The sequence below is a fragment of the Xyrauchen texanus genome, chromosome 32 (assembly GCF_025860055.1).
Source record: "Xyrauchen texanus isolate HMW12.3.18 chromosome 32, RBS_HiC_50CHRs, whole genome shotgun sequence".
NCBI lineage: Eukaryota > Metazoa > Chordata > Actinopteri > Cypriniformes > Catostomidae > Xyrauchen > Xyrauchen texanus.
In genome coordinates, this window is record NC_068307.1 from 10,344,437 (window position 1) to 10,367,522 (window position 23,086).

At 38.1% G+C, this 23,086-nt stretch overlaps 1 protein-coding gene across 1 annotated transcript in view; it reads right to left on the minus strand.

Moving 5' to 3' along the window:
- The window catches only part of LOC127625856 (forkhead box protein P4-like), a 157,033-nt gene extending 135,501 nt beyond the window's left edge, over positions 1-21,532 (minus strand). The window contains 1 exon segment of the mRNA XM_052101269.1: positions 21,057-21,532. The gene's annotated coding sequence lies outside the window, so the exon portion shown is untranslated.
- Between the last annotated feature and the right edge of the window lie 1,554 nt (positions 21,533-23,086).

The window sequence follows — 23,086 nt, forward strand, 5'->3', positions numbered from 1 at the left end:
CTGTACTTTCAGAAATGTTGAATACTTTCTGCTGTGTTGACTTGTTACTGGGCTCCATCCTATGACATTTATTATCCGGTCTGTTCACGAACATGCGCACTCTTCAAACACTCACCAGAATGCCGGTTATGTGTTTACATATACATATGCCGCGATCTTGAGGAGAAACAAAGTGTGTTAAACCACTTTCTTAATTTCTTAAGCCGCATAAAGAAATCAGCATTCTCGTTTACATGACGCTTTAGAACACCGCTTTCTGCACAAACCCTGGAATAAACCGTGTTCTTAGTGTATGTAAACATGGTCAGTATAATAGAAAAGCTAGTTGATCACTGTTATCACTGTCTGTTCCTGTCTGAAGTATCTTCATCTTCTCTTGGTGTCCCAGCAAACATCTGACCAGCTTGTGAGTATGTGCATATATGGAACGTTTGTGGTACATCACCCTTTATATGATATCAAATTCTGACCCATATCTCATTATTCATCTCTAGTGAGTTTTCAGACTTCTAAGAACAGTTTAATTTTTAAGCTTTGCCAACATGTTGGAACACTTACACAAAACCTGCGAGCGCTGCACTGGAATGCCTGCAGCTGGCCGCTGCACATGTCTGCACATAAGAGGAGTGAAATACACGCTGTGGAACGGTACATTTCACATAAGAAATGTCTTGAGGGACTTCTGTGTGGAGGATACACCATCTTCATGCTCTGCGAGGTCTCCAGTGACCTTGTTTCATGTACAAGCTGCCTTACAATCATTCGCACAGCAATTCAGTATTGAGCAGAACGTATTCCTGCAGGATACTTGATCATGTCAGCTGTGATACTGAAGACCTGCTATAGAAGAGATTCAGCTTTAATCTCATCTTTAATAACTTATTTACATGCTGTTCTATACATGTACATGTTGTGTATGACAGCTGATCCTAAATTGTATCTGTGTTAAATGTATTTTTTCTCTCTATCTCTCTCTCTCTGAATAGGCAGAAGGCAATTAAATATTCTGCTTTTTTTTTTTTAAGTTAAAAGGGGGAAGCAAAGTTCATAGAATCTAAAGCAATTCCAATTAACACCCTCTCACACCACAATTAAAAATTTAAATAACTGATGAACCAACTGAAAATCCATGGGAGTTGAGATGCATTTTTTCTAATTAATTCCTGAATCTCCAGCATCTCTAAATAATAAAAGATTGTTTGTTTGACAGCATGTCAGCGCCTGGACAGGGGCAAATAAGTGTAACTACAAACACAGCCATTTTTTGTCGTTGTTGCCATTATTATGGCCTTGTTTTGTCCTGCTCCCTCCCAGACTCATTTTACCCATGAATTTACTTCTCACATATTTTGACAACTTTAATTTTTCTGCTGTCATTGAGGAGCAGCAGAAAGAGATGTTGGACATTGGAGAAGGGAGCTGACAGCTGTGGTCGAAGCGGGAGTGTGTGTGTGTGTGTGTACAGAGACTCCTCAAAGGGGAGCTAATTAATAGATAGTGTGCGCAGGCCTCTGTCACAGTTTTCCTGTCAGGTCTTGCATATGAGGACAAAGAAAGTAAAAAGAAGAAAGAAAAAGGGACAACAGAAAAAAAGTGTTTGTGTTGAATTTATTGTTCTATATTCACAAACTGCATACATCAGAGGCAGCTTTGAATTTAACCTTAAGACTGAGGTAAATACTGACACAATACCACCCGCCATTTGATAAAGACATTTATTACTAATCGAAAATTAAACTTAGTCGAACTAAACACAAGAAAGAAAAAAAGAATCCATTTTTAAAATGGGAAGATGGACAGAGGACAATAGAGGAAATTAATTATGTCTGGAACAAGATTGTGTGCCATTCATTTATTCATAGGTGGGTCTGTTCTTCACCATGTTTTCCCTTCTCTGTCTCTTTCCCTGTTTCCTGGGCTACTTGGCAGTACAGTAACGTCAGCAGTGGCTCTATTAAAATAGTATGCGTAATGGGCTGCAATGTTCCTCTGCTTTATATCAGGCACTTGTTCAAACTGCCTTGGGGTGAACTTTTAACTTCTTTGGATCTGAGCCTGGGTCTGCGCCTCTATGCGTGTATGTCAATGTCATTGACTGCAATTTTCTTTATTTTCAGAAGAAAAAGTGAGAAGTGCTTGCCACATGCAAAACTCGCCAGTATGATGCCAGGGTATTGCTATGTGTTGCTTGGTTTCTATGATATTCTGGTTCCTAGAAATAGCTTGGGTGCATTCCTTCATTGAAAACCTATGGGATTTTTAAAACGTATGTATAAAAGTATCAAATGTTCTTAGTCTCTCCTTACTGTAATGGGGAGGCCCAGACAAATAGGCTAGAAGAGACCAAATTGAATAAAATCCCAGATATGATTTATTGTCCAACCAAATCCCAATAATAACCAGAATAAAATAAAATGGGACTTTTAATCATAAACAAGCACAAAATACACGGGGAACTCTTATTTTGAAATGTCTGCACTCCCAGGTGCTCCCAGTTGTGAACTGACTGACGAATGATTCACTGTATGATTAGCTGAGAAAGTGACTCTGATTCAAACTGCTAACCAGAGCTGATTCATACCATTTTCGTTAATCTTTTCAGGTGATTCAATAAAAAGATCCGATCCAAAAGTAATTTGTTCACAAATCGGACATCAAGGCTGTGCTGTTGCGTGCAGCGAGATCATCTCAACATAAAGGGAGAAAAGTGGCCTAAGAAACACTGGTGTGTGCTCTTAAGATGTAATTCAATAACTCACAATATGATATTTGATGAAACTGCATATGAATCCATACAAAGTATTTCCGACTCTTGCCAATGGTGACAAGATTTAAAATTATTGTCGCAATCATTATTTATTTTTGCATTTGCTACTATTTTAGTCCCAGTCTGTAGCCCTGAAACCCCTAACCAAAGTACGAGCAGCATTAACAATAATACAATAGAGCACAACAGTCGAGTTCCACAAGTAAAAATCACATTAATTTTGTCAAGAGACAAACTGATTTTTAACTATAACTTATAAACCTTTAAAGACAGACCTACCATTAGCTCCAAGGTTGATAATCGATGTAATATGCTTCTGCTGGAGCCATCATTCCACATTATTTTGGCTTAATTTAGTAAATACTGTATTTTAAAGCTGAATTTCTGGTGAAAAACTATGCTACTCCTGAATCCTGCAGAGAAAGATCCACCAATCAAAGAATCACAGAAAACAAAACACAACAAACAAGCTTAGCAGTGACCCTCAACTCCTATGATGCACAGTGAAACATTTTGTCTATTTCTATAAACTATCAAACTGCTTATATATTTGTTTATATATGGATATTTTCAATGAACATAAAATATATTATTTTATATTCTATAAAATCAACAACTTAGCTTCATTAGATTGTAGTTCATTCCCTGATTAAAGGAGCTATGTCCACATCCTTGTACCTTTTTATTTTTGTCCCATTTTCAAATACTTTATTGTTCAAATCAAAGTTTGTAACAGAGTGATTCACCTTGGAGCTGACTGGTTTGGTTTATGGCATTTTATGAAATACCTATGCAAAAAATCAATGTGGAAAACACATACGGAACAGCTGAAAAAGTGGGTGGGCAAAGTTTTATTGTTTCACCAAGCTTGTTGAATTCTCAATTATAAATGATTAAGAGTGTCACAAAATGATTTTAAATGCAATCCATAACACCTAAATTATAATGTCACAGGTTCAGGGAGAGAATCCCAGACCCGTCAATCCATCTATTCAAACATTCAAAACAGCAGCCAGCAGCACCCAGGCACTTATTTGCATAGCTCAGACATGCCTACTCTCTCTGTGTTAGTTAGTGCAACACCTCAGATAGCTAAGGCCATCACTTTTGCATTTTCCTCAGTTTTAATATAGTGTGATAGTCATCAAGAGACAGAGCACTGATTTTACAAGCGCTAATACTGAAGTGCTTTATCAGGCCTGGATCCGACTCTTGTCAAGTGAAACTGTGATAAAGTCAGTTTCAAACTACACCAATCGATGGAAGTAATTTATTTACCTCGGGTAGGCAATTTCAGTACTGTCTTAAGGAGGTCATAGCTGGTGGGAGAAAGAGAGAAAGTTTGGCTTGGCAGGTCTTTGTACAACGGCGCCCAAGATTAATATTCCTCTCATGAAATGTTCTCGGACATGTGTGGTGACTCTATAAACCGTGCCGGAGTTAATGCATGGTACTAAATCTACACCAAATCTCAGGCACGGCCCCTCGGCACATATAACACAGGGAGAGAAAGGTGTAATAACTTTCCCCGTCTAACTTTGTTTAGCCAAACAGACAGCACTGCCCCAAACTCATGCCATAAGTTGAGCCAATGTTCCAGTGTCAAGCCACTCAAACAAACAGAGCAATGGTAAAAGCGCCACAGAGCCTCAGTGTTTACACATTTGGGGGAAATCAACCTACGAATGGTTTACATACAGTTGTTTCTGTACATTAAACTTGGATGGGAGAAAGTATTTTAACATAAAAACAAATTCCAGACTTCACTGTTAAAATATGTGCATGGGAGTAAGAGTGAGAGACAAGCATGCATTAACTGTATGGAGCATGTGAATTACAGACCACGATCAGTTTCAGAAAAAAACATATAATCCTGGCAAGTGCATTTATTCATCACATCACTCAAGCTTATTCCCTTTACTTCTCTCATGTGTGAAGAAATCACTGACCAAGACATAAGAGTTTGCATTTCTATTAAATAGAGCTAACCATTCAAAGAAACTACAGTACATGAAATCCCTCTCTCTTTCTCTCCCAAGCACTGGATGTCATTTACATGAAATTTACATTGTTCTTGCCAACCTCGAGTCAGACCCCATTTAGAACTCCCTTTTATTCCTGAAAAAGACTACCAGACTCCTTGATCCCCTATCCTATGTGTCATGTGGAGGTTAGTGCAAAAGCCTTGGCTTCGGCCAATATTTAAGACACACATTCTGGACAAGAGAGGACATGTCTTACAAGGTGGACAATAAATACAGCCTCAACATAGCTCAGTGATAGGGCCTGCTATTAAACTGTGTTTAAGTTTGGGTTTGACTGACAGGAGAGTTAGTTTTCTGCTGCTACAGCTGCTGTGGTTTTGTAGACTTGACAAACATAACCCTTTCTTTTCACTATTGTTTTTTCCCACCCCAGTTCTGCCGCTCTAACTCCAATAACAATGCTATTTGGGGTGACTGAGGCAGCTGCGTATTTGTTGGCCCCCCTTACTCCTCCTCGGTCCGCCAATGTGATCTCAGTGTCTGGGACAGCCGGTTTGATCCCTTCTGCTGTGGGTAATTTGGCAGTAGCCTTCTGTTTTTTTAGTCTTGATAGCGATGAGCCCCACTTGGGTTCTGCTTTACCAGAGAAAAATGGTCTAGGACTAACTTTACAAACTCATAAACTTACATGAAATATTGTTAGGGAATTAATTATATTAGAAGAGAAGATTTATGTAATCCCGGCAATCCTGAGTCATCCAAGTCGAACGCTCCTGGAAGTTGTACTGTAGTTCATGATGCCAATATTGCACTGTTATTTTTTTCAGTATGTAGTCAACACAGTGTATGGTATCTGAGAAATAGTCCTGGCATGGCAGAGGAGAGCTTGCACTACTGGCAGCATTAATTAACACTCCATGCGTATCAGAAGTAATAAAAAGCAACACGTTTAGACACATCAACAGGGTGGCTGATCGTAAAGCGTGAAAGTTGAAAAAGACAAGCAAAAAACAAGCTGTAACTAGGCTATACGTGGTCCACTGCTAAACAAGCAGCCAATGAGTCAGACGCCTTGTTAAAACAATGAAGGACTCATATTTCACCATTTCAAAAGCACAATGCAAAAAAAATCTAAACATGGTCCCTTTCCAGGAACCATATAAAGGTTGAGTGAATCTGGATTATAGTTTTGCAATTAAAGGCAGCATTTTGGGTGGGTGGAGCAATGTCAGAGGTTGCAATTGTAATGCACAAACTCTCACAGCTCTAAAACTTTAATCCCACCCACTTTAAAGATGTCACTCAAAACTGCCCACTTTTTCACCTAGAGCTCCACCCTTCCTGACAGGCAAGCCAACTTCACAGCTTTTCTGTATACAAAAACAAATCCGCCTGAAACCTGAAGCCATGTGCCACTAAGGATACTTAGGAAATGTTTGGGCTGCTTTGCTCACAGTTAGTATTCGTACGTAAATTGAACTTAGCCCCGGCATCCTAAGGGGCCCCCATTTTAACAGTATACAGACTCAAGGCCTCAATTAGAGCTCTGTGAATGCACTCAGAGCACACACTGTTTGCCGTCATTTCTCAACATTTTAATGGGATCCAGTGCAAATTCAAATAAATGAGCACTTCAAATGATGCTTCCAGTCCTTCCTACTGTTTATCTACTAAGGCCTCCCTTTTGACCTTGTTGCCATTCCCATCAGTCAGCGATCCAAAAATGTATCCATTACAAACAAGCAAGGGAAATAAAATGAGTCCTTGATGTGTGGTCAATTTGAGAAAGCTAATGCTCAACAAAAGCAAAGCTATAATTTATACTAGCCTGCCGGACAAAGCCTGGAAAGGCTGGTGGAATGTTTGCTAGCTGCCTGGATACTCATGGAGAAGCAGGGTTCCTTATTGACGCAACGGCTGAGAAAATAACACTGGCTTGTGTACCAAGTCCATGACCAAATACCCTCAAACCCTTTTTTATCAAAGAGTCTGCTTATACCCCAAAAGAGATGTAGGGAAAACAGATGACCAGACAGCAAACTAAACAGAAGGAAGTGAGTGAAAGACAGATAAATGGGAGAGGGAGTGAGAGCGAGAGACCTCCAATGCAATTCATTTCATTTCCATCCTGTCACTCATGTGATAAAATGGATACATGAGACTATTGAGAGCAAGACAAACTACAGTCCAGGTCACAGCATGCATCAACAGTCTGTGTCTCGATACCTCTCCATCTGCAACTGTCCTGATGCCTGGGACTCTCTCAAAATGAGAAAAAAAGGAGGAAAAAACTTTCCATCTTCTATGAAGGAAGGGACATCTGGTATTTTCTGCAGAAGGGTTGAGGGACAAGGTCTGGAATGCAGAGTTTTCCCTGCTACAAAATGTGAACCAACCCGGCCATACACACATAGGCCTATAATGGCTATGACATGTCACTGAGAGATGACCTCATCAACGAACACTCAGACAGTATGCAGAGCCAGGGCAGAGAGCGGTGAAATTCCACATTCTTTGACAAGGCCTATGATGCCGTGAGCAGACACGTGTAGGTTCATGGCTCCTCAAAAACGCTCTCGCCTTTTTGATTGGTACTTGAGAGCAGGGCATGGCACGGCCAATGACACACGTCACCATCCCACTACCATGACAGGCAGTGTGGTTTGTCATTGGTGCCGATCAGTAAGCCATATGCCAGTAGTCTCCTAGTGCCAAATCCCCACCCCCGCCCTCTCTTGCCACCCCGCTCTGATGCCTGGCACACTCTGGCTCCCATGGAAAAAAGGCCCTCCACTTCATTAAGAAAGTAAACACAAGTGCTGTCTGAAGTGTCTAATTAGTCCCCTAATTACTCCCTGCTCGTTACTAATGCAAATTAGATTACGCTGCTTAACTTCATCGTGTCCACAACGGTGCTGTTAATTGAGGCCTTTTGAAATTAAATTACTCGCTAATTAGCATATCAAAACCATTAATTCTGTGCCAGAGAGGACGAGAAAAAACAACAACAAACGCCAAGTTTTGCTAATGAGTTTTGCTAATTGAATATGTATGTTCAATATTTAGTTTTTGCCAGACAGCCCCCGTTCAAGAAGCTACTTAGCCACATAGTGCGTGTGAGTTCAAATGGAAAGAACAGGCGTCTTGAATGCTGCAAGTTGTTTAAGGCACCACTCAAATGATTTTTCTATATATTCTCGTTGTACGCAGCATGTGGGTAATGTTCTGTGAATGAAACAAATAGTATTTAACTGCTGTGGCAAGACTGCTTTATTAATAGACATAAAAGGCTTTCACTCAAAGCTACAGTATTCACAATAAACAAGCATTTGGTTTTAAATTAAGTTTGAAACAACTTTCAGAGACTTCACTAATTAAAACTCATCAAAACATTCTAAATTGTGGATGTTCAACGACATGGTAAAAGTGGATTTTATTCGCAAAAGCTTGGATCAAGGATGGATCAATTTTAGAAAGCTGCTTTGAGCGGAGAGCTGATTGAGGAGAGAAACTGTAAAATTAAAGTTAATCAACTAAATGTTTAAAATAATTATTGCAAAAAACTCCTTAAGCTTTCCTTAGTTTCCTCAAACCATTTTTGAAAAACTAAGGAAAGTATAATCGAATATGAAGATCTCATCAGTTTCACAGACCTGGAAAACTTCCCAACACTTTCACAATAATTTTCTCATTCCTTCACAGGTCCATTCAGAATGAATAAATCTTAAGTAAAAGTTCCTGCCATTAATTAATGTTAGCTACATAGGCGAAGAAAGGCTTAAGAAATCTCAAGAGTAATTTTTGCTTTAAATGTGAATGTCTCTAATTTACTAACACTTCCCTTTTCATCACCCACCACACATGCTTCCACACGATATTCCTCCAATATGGATTTCTATAAGATTCCATTCTCAGTGTTTAGTATTCTCAAAGTCTCATTTGAATACTATCTTCAACTTCTCATTTGAATATGGGCCTAATGGAAGAGGTGTAGAAGGGGAAAAAATATATACAGTTGAAGTCTGATTTGACTTGATCTGTCAAGTTTACATACACTTAGGTTGTCATTAAGTCATTAAAACAAATTTTTTAACCACTCCACAGATTTCAATTGATTGAACAATTGATTTTCAAACAATTGTTTACAGACAGATTATTTCACTTTTAATTGACTATATCACAATTCCAGTGTGTCAGAAGTTTACATAAACTACATTAACTGTGCCTTTAAGCAGCTTGGGAAATTCCAGAAAATTATGTCAAGCCTTTAGACAATTAGCTTCTGAAAGGCTAATTGGAGTCAATTGGAAGTGTACCTGTGGATGCATTTTGAGGCCTACCTCAACCTCTGTGCCTCTTTGCTTGACGTCATGGGAAAATCAAAAGAAATCAGCCAAGACCTCAGAAAAACAGTTGTGGACCTCCACAAGTCTGGTTCATCCTTGGGATCAATTTTCAAATGCCTGAAGGTACCACGTTCATTTGTACAAAAAATAGTACACAAGTATATACACCATGGGACCATGCAGCCATCATACTGCTCAGGAAGGAGACACATTCTGTCTCCTAGAGATTAATGTAGTCTGGTGCGAAAAGTGCAAATCAATCCCAGAACAACAGCAAAGGACCTTATGAAGATGCTGGAGGAAACAGGTACAAGTATCTATATCCACAGTAAAAGGAGTCCTATATTGACTTAACCTGAAAGGCTGCTCAGCAAGGAAGAAGCCACTGCTCCAAAATCACCATAAAAAAGCCAGACTACAGTTTGCAAGTGCACATAGGGACAAAGATCTTACATTTTGGAGAAATGTCCTCTTCTCTGATGAAACACAAATTTTCTTTTTTGGCCATAATTAACCATCATTATATTTGGAGGAAAAAGGGTGAGGCTTGCAAGCCGAAGAACACCATCCCAACCATGAAGCATGGAGGTGGGAGAATCATGTTGTGGGGTGATTTGCTGCAGGAAGGACTGGTGCACTTCACAAAACAGATAGCATCATGAGGAAGAAAATTATGTGGATATATTGAAGCAAAATCTCAAGACATCAGCCATGAAGTTAAAGCTCGTTCACAAATGGGTCTTCCAAATGGACAAAGACCCCAAGCATACCTCCAAAGTTGTGGTAAAATGGCTTAAGGACAACAAAGTCAAGGTACTGGAGTGGCCATCACAAAGCCCTGACCTCAATCCAATAGAAATTTTGTGGACAGAACTGAAAAAGCGTGTGCTAGCAAGGAGGCCTACAAACCTGACTCAGTTACACCAATTCTGTCTGGAGGAATGGGCCAAAATTCCAGCAACTTATTTTGAGAAGCTTGTGGAAGACTACCCAAAACATCTGACCCAAGATAAACATTTAAAGGCAATGCTACCAAATACTATCAAAGTGTATGTAAATTTCTGACCCACTGGGAATGTGATGAAAGAAATAAAAACTGAAATAAATTATTATTTTTACTATTATTCTGACATTTCACATTCTTAAATCCTAACTGACCTAAGACGGGGAATATTTTCTATGATTAAATGTCAGGAATTGTGAAAAACTGAGTTTAAATGTATTTGGTTAAGGTGTATGTAAACTTCTGACTTCAAATGTATACTGAAATTGAGAGGTAGCCACACAAAAAAATTAAATAACCGTGATAATTAGATGTAAAGATATTATAATTTCTTTACAAGGATGCATTGAAAATGCTGCTCTACAATATTTGGACTAATTGCCAGAATTACCATATTAACCAGTTACCATTTGAGTAAGTTGATTAAAAAAAATGATTATTCGTCTATTTCTTTTAGGACTTTCTTAATCAAAATCTAACATCCTTGAAAAATTAATTTGAAGCCCCTCTTATCAGTTAATTAAATCTGGTTGGAAGTCATTTTTCTGTGAAGCGTGATTAGACAGCGCACTGTTCTGTACTGTTCAGGCTGCATGACGTTAGAAAACTTTTCAATGTTTCATCAAATATTCAGAAATAAGAAGAATAGAATTTCTTTGAAGGGCTGTCTCTTTTTTCATTCTTTTTTTAAACCTATGCCTTTCTGATAAATTACGCTGTACCCAAAAGATCTCTCACTCTCATTAACACATTCTCATTACCAGACAGGAATACAAGGATAAAAAGAAAGAAGAGAAAAATGGAAAGTGTGTGTGTGTGTGTGTGTGTGTGTGTGTGTGTGTGGGGCAGAGAAAGAGAGACAATACTATAGTAGGATGGATGACTGTACAGAATCATTCCCTCATATAATCCAGCATGTGAGAGGACCATTGAATACATGCAAGTGTGTGTGTGTGTGTGTGTGTGTGTGTGTGTGTGTGTGTGTATAGCGTGTATTTATCACTTTGTGGGGACCAAATGTCCCCATAAGGATAGTAAAACCCGAAATTTTTGACCTTGTGGGGACATTTTGTCAGTCCCCATGAGGAAAACAGCTTATAAATCATACTAAATTATTTTTTATGAAAATCTAAAAATGCAGAAAGTTTTCTGTGAGGGTTAGGTTTAGGGATAGGGTTAGGGTCATGGGATAGAATATATAGTTTGTACAGTATAAAAACCATTATGTCTATGGAAAGTCCCCATAAAACATGGAAACACAACATGTGTGTGTGTGTGTGTGTGTGTGTGTGTAGAGAGAGAGAGAGATAGAGAGAGAGAGAGAGAGAAAGTTGCTAAAAACAGGACTGTTCTCTCTGCTGTAGGTCAACCTTTAGCCAAAAATATAGATGACTTTTTTAAATAGAAAAGAAAATCTGAAAAGAGTCAGAATCTCTTGAGAAAACGCATACAACTCGCCTGTTAAAAAAAATAACAAGCTAAAATACAAAAGCATTTAGCAAGAAAAATAGACAGGAAAATAGCAGCTATTTTTATGATCCTTTTAGGTTTGTAGAGAAAGTCTAAGAGTAAGGAATCCCAGATTCCTTAGACAGAGGATCTAAGGGGGCTGCTAAGTCATATTTCACAAAGTAAAGCTTAACACATATTTCATTATAATAAAATATATTATAATATCAATATCTTTGGAACGTCTCTGTGGACAAAGTTGTCAAGAAGATAAGACGTAAGTGCGTGTCAGAGTCAGTGGAAGGAGGGTTCGGAGTAGAGGCGCGTCGCTCTTAAAGTCAGCCAACACGCACAGAGCTAAAACGATTTCGCCAGAGAACCTTGGGATGAGCTGACTGGGACTACACATTAATATACCTAGATAAAACAGGTGATGAGACACTAATTCTATTTTTTACTGGAACAGCCGCACATATTTTCTTTCATTTTTCCCCTCCTCTTTTTTTCACTTTGCATTACAGTCATACTTTATCTGTAAAATGGGGTGGCCGACTAATCTGAGCATTTATCAAATTCCTCACATTTTCAGCATTTATTTTGGAGGGTTTCCATAACATGAAGTACAGAGTGCTGCACAGTTTCCAGAGCTTTATCGCAAAACTGACCACACACACAAAAGAATTCCGTTTAGGCTAATGCTGATGACAGCACTGAAGAACAAACCACTGTTGAGACAGGGAGAGAACTAACAAAAAATACAATCAAATTCAAATCAGACAAACATCTATCAAAGAGTTTCGAAGACCAGGGATATAAAGTGACTTTAACAGAGGGCAGCCTGGCCGACCTTGTCTTACCATTTATCTGTTAGGTCCACTCTATCTGTTCATCCACATCCGTCAGGTATTAGTGAGGCCGCAGAATTTGCTTCCTACAGGGAGTGGGTCAATTAGCCTGATTAGGTGTTTATTGAATGATTGGGGGAATGCTGATTACTCCACTGAGGGCTTCGGCTTACCAGAAGTCAATCAAAACCCGCTCTGGTTTCTAATGCAGCCACCTCATGGGGTTTTTTCTTTTCACTATTTCACTCTCTCCGATTACACTATCTCACACTCTCTGCTGTCCGCTCTCGATCTGACTTAATCTGTCAATTTGTCTGGTGTAAGTTCCTTTTAAGTTCCTTTTTAAAGTTTCATTTATCACAAAATCCTCCTTTGTTTTGTACATAATTTACCTGTTTAACCGGAATAAAATAACGAGAAGAGGAAAAAAGTTAAGAGATATACTGTAGTCTAAAATTGAAATAAATAAACACCTCACCTCTTCAATATCATTTAAAAATAAATAGTTAATGAACAGTACAGTTTCAAACCAGTTTTTCAAACCAGAATTCACAGTGAAACAAAATACAAACTAGCAAACAACACTACAATATTAGCCTGCCGACTATCACATGGTCTTCTGTAGGGTGCATGCTTTATTTTGTACTTTTCTTTAAGGGGGTTTTATTTTATAAGGGGGGCTTGTGAGGAACAATCCATGGCTGTGTTTTTGAAATTAGCCTTGGCGAGCCGGTGTGCGGAAAGTGATTGCTCTAACTGCCGAGCGTTACCGGGTGGGATGGAGGAGGATCACACTCACAGACGTCTCAGCCTAATAGCACCCAGAAGATGGAACGCAACATTGGATCTCTGTAAAGTTCTCTTTCGGCCAGCTTTTACAAACCCCCCAGCATAAAGCCTCGTAAAGGAACTGACTCGTCAGACGTCAATCTCACTCAACAGCTCGACTCTCCTTTGCCCCGCTATCATTTCCTCCTCACTTTTTCCTCCTGTCCTTCTCTCCTCGACCTCGTGTCCTTTCTGGAAGAACTATAAAAACTGAGATGAACAAAAAAGTATTGACCCACCCATACACCAGAGAATTTTTAAAAGAAAACAAAATATATATAAATATTGCTCTTTAGAGTATGTATGTAAGAGTGTGTGTGTGTGTGTGTGTGTGTGTGTGTGTGTGTGTGTTAACAGAGGTGTTCATATGCACAGATATTGTATGCTTGTTTTGCTGAGAGCTGATTGTTTTAAAGCAAAAAAACATACACATTTCTGTTAGTCCTTGAAGAAATACATCATTTGTGTTTTATCCATAACAAATAGATTGTAAATACTGTAAAAGAAATCTGAGGGTGAAGCGAAATTATGTGAATAAAAAAAGATACAGCAGCGATCTACAAGAATAGCTTGCCGGAATGAGAAAAGTGGTCATAATGGCCTGTTTCTTCTTATGAAAAGACTTCTAAAACATTTTTCTCCAACTATTCTTCTACCTGTGAGAATCGAGAAGAAGAAAAAAATCTATGAACCGAATGGCAATTATGGCAACCAAACACTTAACAAAAGATCGCATGAGAAAACGTCCTTCTATACAACATATTCAAAAACACAGGTGAAAAGAGCCTGGGGAAATGTTTGAATGTAATAAAATGCTGCATGCAAACTCTTTAAACAAATTGAATCTGGCTTTAATACAAGACATCAGTTTACGTCTGAGGCTTCAGCCTTTCATCTGCTCAACATTTTATCTGATAAAAATTATAGTGTGATTGAAAAGAAATGAAGTAAAGATTAGGTATGCTAGTTTCAAAATTAAGCATACAATCACAATCCCTTTCTGTCTGAAGTTATCTGCTTTAGTTTTATCATTTAAATTCCTTTAATAAAATCTGGTCGGCGGTCATGTCAGAAAAGGTCATTCAAATAGAAAGTGAAATATTACCATAGAATGCCATGTCATCCCAATATCACAGCAACTTAATTCCCACCAATAAAACATAAAATACAGGTGTGTAGGGGGGAAAATGTGGAATGTGAATTTGGCCATCTTTACTTTTTTAATTAAAGAATTCAGTCCCCTTTCACTGTGAGTTCGAGGATGCTAGGAGAAGACTAATTAATTTGAAAAGATGTCTCAGCGCAAATGCCTTCCGATACACAGACTTAAAGAATATGAAACAATGAGTGAGAGAGGTGAGAATTAAAAAGACAGAGAGTTCGTACCACTTCAAGCTGCCAAGGTGTCATTCCAGCGATCGGCGAGACCAGTGGCAGAGTTTGCCTTTTTGGTATGTGGGTGGGTGCAAGCTTCAGAAATTGGATAAAAAGCCTATCAAAAAGCTGTAGAATTGCTCAATGCATATTTATTTATTTAGCTAAGCCATTTTTCCAAATAATATCACTCTATATTCCAAAGCATTCTCAGTAGCACTCATGGCACTCAATAAAGCTCCACTATAGAGAACAGTGTGTTTAAGCCATGCTGAAAAAGTACAACACATTAACATCTCTGCTATCTCTAAATTTGCTGTTAAACTGCAGAACTGCAAAAAGCTACACAACTTTTTCTCAAACACTTATCACATTTTAAAACACCATGTCCACCAAGATTCTGCAAATAAAAACAAATGTAAATCCATATCTATTGCTCTCTCTAATGTAAAAGCATTGTCAAGCAAAAATAAGACGCTACATTTTAAGAAAAATGCATTTAACAATGCAAGCAATAATTCTTCGGCTATCCTCAAAATAAATTAGTGCTAATAAAGAACACTTTACATTTTAAGAAGTTTACATTTCCAAGCATTTTATGTACACACACTGACCAGAAGTCAGTGCCACACAAGGGAAAAAAAGACAGCGAGGGAGTGAATTAAAGTGTGTGAGAGCGGGAGAGAAAACAAAGCACAAAGCTTATTCACTCCTGTGGAAAAGTCCTGGACAGGAGTGGTAATCCTAGGTTTAGAGGCAGGGTTATTTCCCAGGGAAGAGGGGGTACGGATGTAGAATCCCATTATACATGTCAGGCGCCTGGCAGTGACCGCAAGGTCAGACATCACACCGGTACAGTGCCCTAACCTACCGGCAAGAAAAGCTCTGACCGGCTCCCGTAATGCATCCACCCCTCCTTCCGTCTGCAACCCCTCTGTTAGAACTGAAGAAAATAGTCTCCCTGAATTCTCCCTTTAAGGCCTGGTGAATGCGGTATGAAGGGTTGTCTGTCTGTCTGTCTGTCTGTGTGTGTGTGTGTGTGTGTGTGTGTGTGTGTGTGTGTGTGTGTGTGTGTGTGTGTGTGTGTGTGTGAGGGGAGGGGAGGGGAGGGGGGTATTACACAATTATTCAGATAACAGCTGGAGATAATATAGTGGCAGATGTCCCCTGGTCAACAATGCTCACAGTCCACAGCCGGAGAGCAAAAGGCAAAACTAACCAACAGTTAGCAGCGCTCATCACACATAATATAAAACTGACTATCAAACAAAAGCAAAAATCTTTTTTTTTCTTTTGTAATTTTTCTGAAAACCCTATATGCATTTGCTAACAAAATTTCTCACTGAGCTCTGTTAACATTGTTGCTTAATGAAAAAATCCAGTCAACAATTGCTCTTTATATTATCAGCAATGCAGCAATTTTGTGATAAATATCAAAATGTTTCTATAATAAAAAAGATTACTAAAGAGATTGATTTTCATGTTTCTGTGGTTTTAATAATATTTGCAGTCTGTTCAGTCCATGTGTTAAGAGCCCTCGCGCAGTTGTTTTGATGTGATGGTTAGCGCGAGATACTCGCTCTTTTTCCTGTCGCGCTAGTGTGCTGTGCTGCGTCTCTCTCGCACTCCTCATCTCCCACCAAGACAAGTCACTTCACCACAAGAGCTTCAGAGAACAGCAAAATAAGTCCTTACACAACTACACGAAATGTGTGTATTTTGTTATCTATAACATAAAATATTTTAAAATGCGATTTTCTTTGTTCTAGTATATAAGTAACTATGAAGTTAAGACGTATTAACTGCAGGAGCAGAGGAAGAGAATAAGGGCATAAGCTCAGTCGCATCAATCAAAAACAGAGAGGCGAATCTGATTTTGTTTTACACATGGTTAAAAGATAATTCTGTCAGATGATGCATCACGTTCGTCCGTTTCAAATGCAAATAACTTAAGTAGGCATCCCCTTGTTACCCATTACTAATACCATAAAAGAAACCAACACTTCTCCATTCCGCTGGTACTTTACGGATTAGCGAATGAAAATTAGATGCGTTTATATGGTTATTACTTATATGGTCACACAGTGGGGAGGGGGATTTATCCAAGCGTACAGTGCAGCACCAGAAACCCTCAGGAATGAACCGCTCGCACCTTCAGCAGCTGGGGTGGATTAGAGTTTTAAACCCGGACTACAGTTTACCACGGCCGGCAACACTGACAGGAATTCTTCCCGCCATTGCCACTAAATAAAGCAAAAGGGAGCCGGGCATTGCGGAGAGGAATAAAACATCAGAGGTTTTCTTTTCGGCGCTGTGGAGATTGTTTTGGCAGACATTTTCAGTAATCACCATCACTGTTGCGTGAGCTTAGGAGAGGCACAGGATTTGATCAACGATAGAAGTTGTCTAGAAAAGTTGCGATGAACAATGCTGGGCTTCTTTGGCAAACTTCACTAAGACTCATTCAAACAAACTCACACTAAACAGCTGTCATTTCGACATCACGTCACATCTTTTATGACAGCGTTTTAAAGTGCTAAAAGTTTCCCAAAGAGCTTTACTGATGCGTCTACTTGCAGAAGTTCTCTGACGGACATGATGGCCTGTCAGTGTTTCACTGGGGTTTTTAAAATATACAGCGAGTCGCATTATAAAAACCTTCGTGGAGGGGGGAGGAGAGGGAAGGGGTGAAGGCTCAAGGGGGGAGACGGAAGACTGAGAGAAAATCCATAACACAAATACAGCTGTCAGCTGGAATGCAAAGTTAGCAGAAGCAGCTACGGTGGCGAAAGGGAGCAAGTTTATGACTTCAGGTGCCATCCTCCCTAAGACACTATCTAGGCAAAGATGTTCTTCATCAAGTCAATAGGTACTTGGATCAACTGCACAGAATAAGAGGTATTTTTTCCAACTTTCTCTTAACCTCTCTGTCTCTCTCTATAGCAGGCTTCAACATGCCCATAGAGGTGCAAAGATAAGTCCACTTTCCACCAGCGTCTGCAGCTCTGAGTACCAGTAATCTCTCCTGAGGTGCTCAGCTAATGGATATAGAGGAGTAATGATCAACGCCTCAAACTCAAGTACTTTCATTTCCGTACAGTGAACACCCTGCTTTTCCCTCTACCACATTTCCCTAGCTCATCGGAAATGTGCCTTTCCTCTCCCTAAGCAAACGTTAGGGTCATTCTTTAAGACAGTCATCACCTCATAACAGCCTGGCACTCTTCCGAAACACTGTGTGAAGCCTCCCCACATAGGAAATCTTGTGTGCCATTGAGGTAAGAGAAAAGAGAAACTGTCCTTAATACTTCAAAGGGGGGCATTAAATTAACATTTGGAGAAAATGTGTGATAAATAACCCCTGAGAAAAGGAGACTTACAGGCAGCATCTTGGAGGTGATGGATTGCCGAGACGGCACTTCCGAACTGTTGCCTGCTCTCTCTCAAAGTTGAAATAGTTAATACCAGCCCTATACAATATCTCTCTCATCTAATCAGATCAGCATTGTCATCTGGAAAACATCCCTCCTTTCCAACCAGACCCTTTTTCTTTCCCTCTGTCTCTCTTATTTTTCGCTCTTTTTTTATTTACAGATGGGCATGAAGTTGGTTGAAATTGCTTGAGTGTAGAACAGTTCAGCTCCTTTTTTTTGTCTTCAGGGCTCAGAGTTAAAGGAGAAAATGACACCACTCTCTGACTAGTAATAAAAACAGCCCTAACTGTCAAAAACGTGAGTAATTTATTATTCGCACACACTGAAGAAATGCTCAGACTTGCCGTTCCACTAAATAACATCTTTAATTAAAACCACATGTTTAATCACCATTCACTCTGGCTAGTAGTTGCTGCTGGTCAACACTGGAGTCAATGTGATCAAAGATGCAAACAAGCATACAAATTTCAGCCTGACATTTCACTTACGGTAGAGAATGTAGCCATGACATATTTCACACAAACATGAGAGTGGCGAATCTGATTCACAAGGGCAACAAGTAAGTAACCTGAACTCGTGTCCGCCATTAGAGACAGAGTCCTAAAACTATCGGCTGAGGTGTAGCTACTGCCGCTTATAGCTGCTTGACAGCCATGCAAATTACTAAATTACCCTCTTTACTGCCGTTTGCATGCCCTTTCAAAATATAAATGCCTTATTCTTTAAGATGATCAACTTTGTGGATTATCACTTTTTCTCTAAACACAAATCATTCAATTACTCTTTTCATCTAGGGAGATCAAATTAATTTGGACTCATCACTTAATGGTTATGTTCACCTACATGTGCAGATTTACTCTATTTGTATACATTTAGAGTAACGTTTCAATTAGCAGAGACGCAGTACTATCAATGAGTGGACACATGGCGAGAGCAAACAAACCGACCAACTAAAATCTACACTGTGACAAAAAAAAATCTCAATTCATACATTTTCAGCTCATGAAAAATAATTTGTCTTTAAACAAAAACACAAGTGTAGTAATAAACTTATTAATATTATATGACACTTGAGATATATATTTAAGCAGGTTTATTGCAATGAATGTGCTATTACACTCTGTAGTACTATTGATTATTGAGTAGTCTAATTAAAAGATGTCTGAAAAGAATATTTAAACCTTATAGAAAATCATGAAATAGCATAACAAAAATTACATAGTATATATGAATTGCTAATATTTGTATTTAATTTTGAATTGAAAAAAAAAATGTGCATTGTGCTGAATTAAACTGACGTTCACCTATAATTTCTACAAGAAGAATGCCTGTGACAGTGTTCAAGCAAACTAAATTATACTCAAAAGCCCCATTCTCCACCAAACAAGTCTTAATAACATCATGAGAGTTGTGCATACTGCCATATGATGATGTGTGTGTTTTTTTTGTTGTTGTTTTTTTTTTAGGAGGAAAATGTGGCGGGTGTCTAAAACAAGTTTGATGTGGAGATTTATTCTCAGAATTTTATTTTTAAAAGTTCATTTTAAAAGTGGTTTAAAAATGAAAGAAAGGCATAGCTCGTGTCTGATGTGCAGATTCAAGCATGTCTGTTAAATTAAATCTCTTAATAAAGACAAAAATACATAAAATAATTTTGCATAACTGTAGATGGTCTGCATTGTGATAATTCTCATAAGACAATGTGTAAACAATCTATAATAATATATTCTTTTTATTGTTGAAGTTATACAATAACATTTATCCATGTTTAAAAGCTGATTTTATATCTGTACAAATATGAATGTACCTTTAGCTCATTGCTGGATATATATATATATATATATATATATATATATATATATACTCATTTATATATATATATATATATATATATATATATATATATATATATATATATATATATATATATATATATATATATGTTACATTATTTTTACATTTCATTGTGTCAGTAACAGACCGGTACAACTTGTTCAATTGAGACTAGAATATAGCTACACTTACTATGTTTCTTTCATTTTTTTCTTTCAAAATTATTATTATGATTATTTATCGTTGTATGCTCATTTTAAATTATTATAAATGAACACTACATTTTACAGATATAAAACTGTCCTGAATCACAAGTAATGGTTATTTGCATTATAGAAGATCACAATGGTTATTTGCTGGGGCCTGTTACATGCATATTATGGAACCTACAAAAAGCAACGGATTAGACGATGTAGTTTGACATTACATATATAATTCGATGTTATTTATTAACATAAATTGCTTACACAAGCGGCGGGTCACATGGATAGGTTTTTTCAGGAAGATTGTTTAATTTTTTTTTTTTTTTTTAAGAAAGCAAATGTAGCTACACAAACATACAGTTATTAAACAAATCTCTGATTACGGAGAATGAATGACTATAGGCCTAACTGATCTGTCAAAAAAAATAAATAAAAAAAAATTCAGTCTGATGGAAGTTAAAAGCAGGTGAGATTTTTAGCCGTTATTTGCATGTAAATGTACTCCTGAATAGAGTTGATGGAGTCGATAATAATTCTTACACGTAAACGTGCATTTACATTTTTAGAGGCACATGTTCAGCAAACTTCTGGTTTAACCTTCTTTATAGTCCAGTTATGTCTAAAACAACTTTTAAACATTATTCATTTTTCGTTGTGTGTTTTATTGATACACAATCAAATGTCTCCTGTAAAAACAACTTTTCCTGTTCGTTGAGAATTATAATAAAAAAATAAAGCTTTCATCATACAGAAAAAGTATCAAGCAAAATAAAAGTGTCACTGTCTAATTAATTGTCATACCTCGGTCTTTAGTGTCCCATTGATATTAATATTATTATTTTTTTTTTGTGATTTTGAGACGTGAGTGGAATAACACGTCCGTGCACTTAAACATATTTCGTATTAGAGGCAAAAACACACTAAATAATGCGAGGAGCAAAGAAGAAGAATATAGAGAGAGAGAGACAGAGAGAGCAATGGATACCAACCTGTTAGGATTTTCTGAAAAACTCTACTTTCACTCTACGGACTGGACCATGTGGATCTGTCGCTTCCAGCTTTGTTGAAATGTCCCAGCGATCCCCAAAACGTTGAGAAGAACAACACAAAGGGGGGAAAAAAAATCCTGTTCTATAAGTAATATGTTCGGACCATTACTTTCAAAGACAACTGTCTTTATTAGTCTTTCTTTCCCTTTTTATAGTCTTCCTCTCTCAAACTGATCACTCAGTTGGGCGATAAGTGGAAACAATAATCGTGCACTAGCTCACAGGCTGCATGGTCACAGCGCTCGTGAAAGTTCATGAAGAAAAAGTACGCAGCTTCTGATGCCTCCTCGTAAGCTTCAAGTCTTCCCCCTTTCTCTCCGTTATTCAAAACGTGAGTTTTCCGAAGGTCCCAATAATGCTTCTTGCTGGAGTTTTTGGCATCTCGTCTGTTCCTCTCTCATTCGCAGAGAAATCAGTGTTGAATTACTCAGTTTGTGTCTTGTGTCGGCGATGTATTAGGGGCCAATTTAGTCTACCGTAATACGTCTAAAACAGGTGCACGCGCACATCCTCTGCGCTGCCGCTTGTAGCACAATAACAAACCCCGCGCGCTCCAGGCACTGATCTCTTCACCTCCCCGCGCATCGCGGATTTAGTTTGGCTATTGTGGCAGCCGACGAGCAACAGATGTTAGTCAAAGGACAGACACACCACGGAAACCGTTACCTTCTACTCATCTATTCTTCAGGAAATAACAAGTCTGTTCTTGTTGTTTGCCATTATGGCTTCAGTAATAATTTGGGTTTGTTGTTAATAAGACTTTATATAATAATAATTGTTTTAAAAGTATATTATTAATTGTATTATTATTATTATAATTATTATTATAAAAAAAATTAAAAAAAAAATTCCACTCGTGACCGTGCACTTTAAACCATGTGTTGCAATAATGATTTATGAATATCACTCCAACTTTTTCTAAAAAGTAAAAAAAATTGTCACCATATCAAAAATGTCCAAATATGATTTATTTTATGATGAGCAAACGTTCCTGCAGCATAAATCCTCTATCACTTCAACCATCAGAAAAAGGCAATCCTTCATATCTTCGCTGGACAATGGGATACGGCCCCCCCATTAGTCAAGACATATTCATTAGTAAAATCAATAATCCAAGATGTAGCCATGCTGGCTCATAAAACAATGCTGACTTAACTTCTATGTCCTGCCATATGGACCTCTGAGTTCCAGCCAAAAACTTTCTGATTGCACTTTAAGACAGCATTTAAGATTAATTGAAAAAGTTATGTTTTAAGTTTTGTCAGCAATCAGGGATAAATGAGAAATAGGTAAAAAAAAAAAAAAAAAAAAAAAAAGTGTTTAGCCACACTAAACTGGTGAAATCTAGTGTAAAGTAAAGTTAGTCTTGGACTTGTGCAATGTGATGTTCATATAGTGAGTAAACATTAAAACGGACCACATTATGTCTTCTGTGTAAAGGGGCGCACTACACTTCTTGCTTCATTCTCTCCTATTCAAACGCATCCCGACCACGGAGACTGGAAAAGCAAGCTCATGCAAATCTGTAAGACGAGAGGACGCGTGACCGTTACAAGATCGAAACATCACATGCTGACCTCTTGGCTCAATACAAAGAATACAGGCAAATTCCTATTGAAAGTGATCCTCCTTATGCCATACTTACTTCGAACGACAGAGCTCTTGATCTGGGCACTCTGAAGGGCAAATGGCATTGCTGTATGAATATACCCTTCCCTAAAAGACTTGTGGAAGTGCCCTTTGCTAATTTTTGAACATTTTTTAACTTTAGTTTGGAATGATCATTTGAGTGGCGTCCCCTTCCCGCAGTACCCTTCAAGGCCGCAAAAATGCAGTTTGGAAAACGCTCTACATATTTCAAAACTGCGTGTTTATTGTTGCAGGAAAGTGGGTAGAAAATATATTTAAAATTTTTTAAATATAATATTATTTGTTTTATGTGATGTGTACTTACACCATAAGCCCGCCCA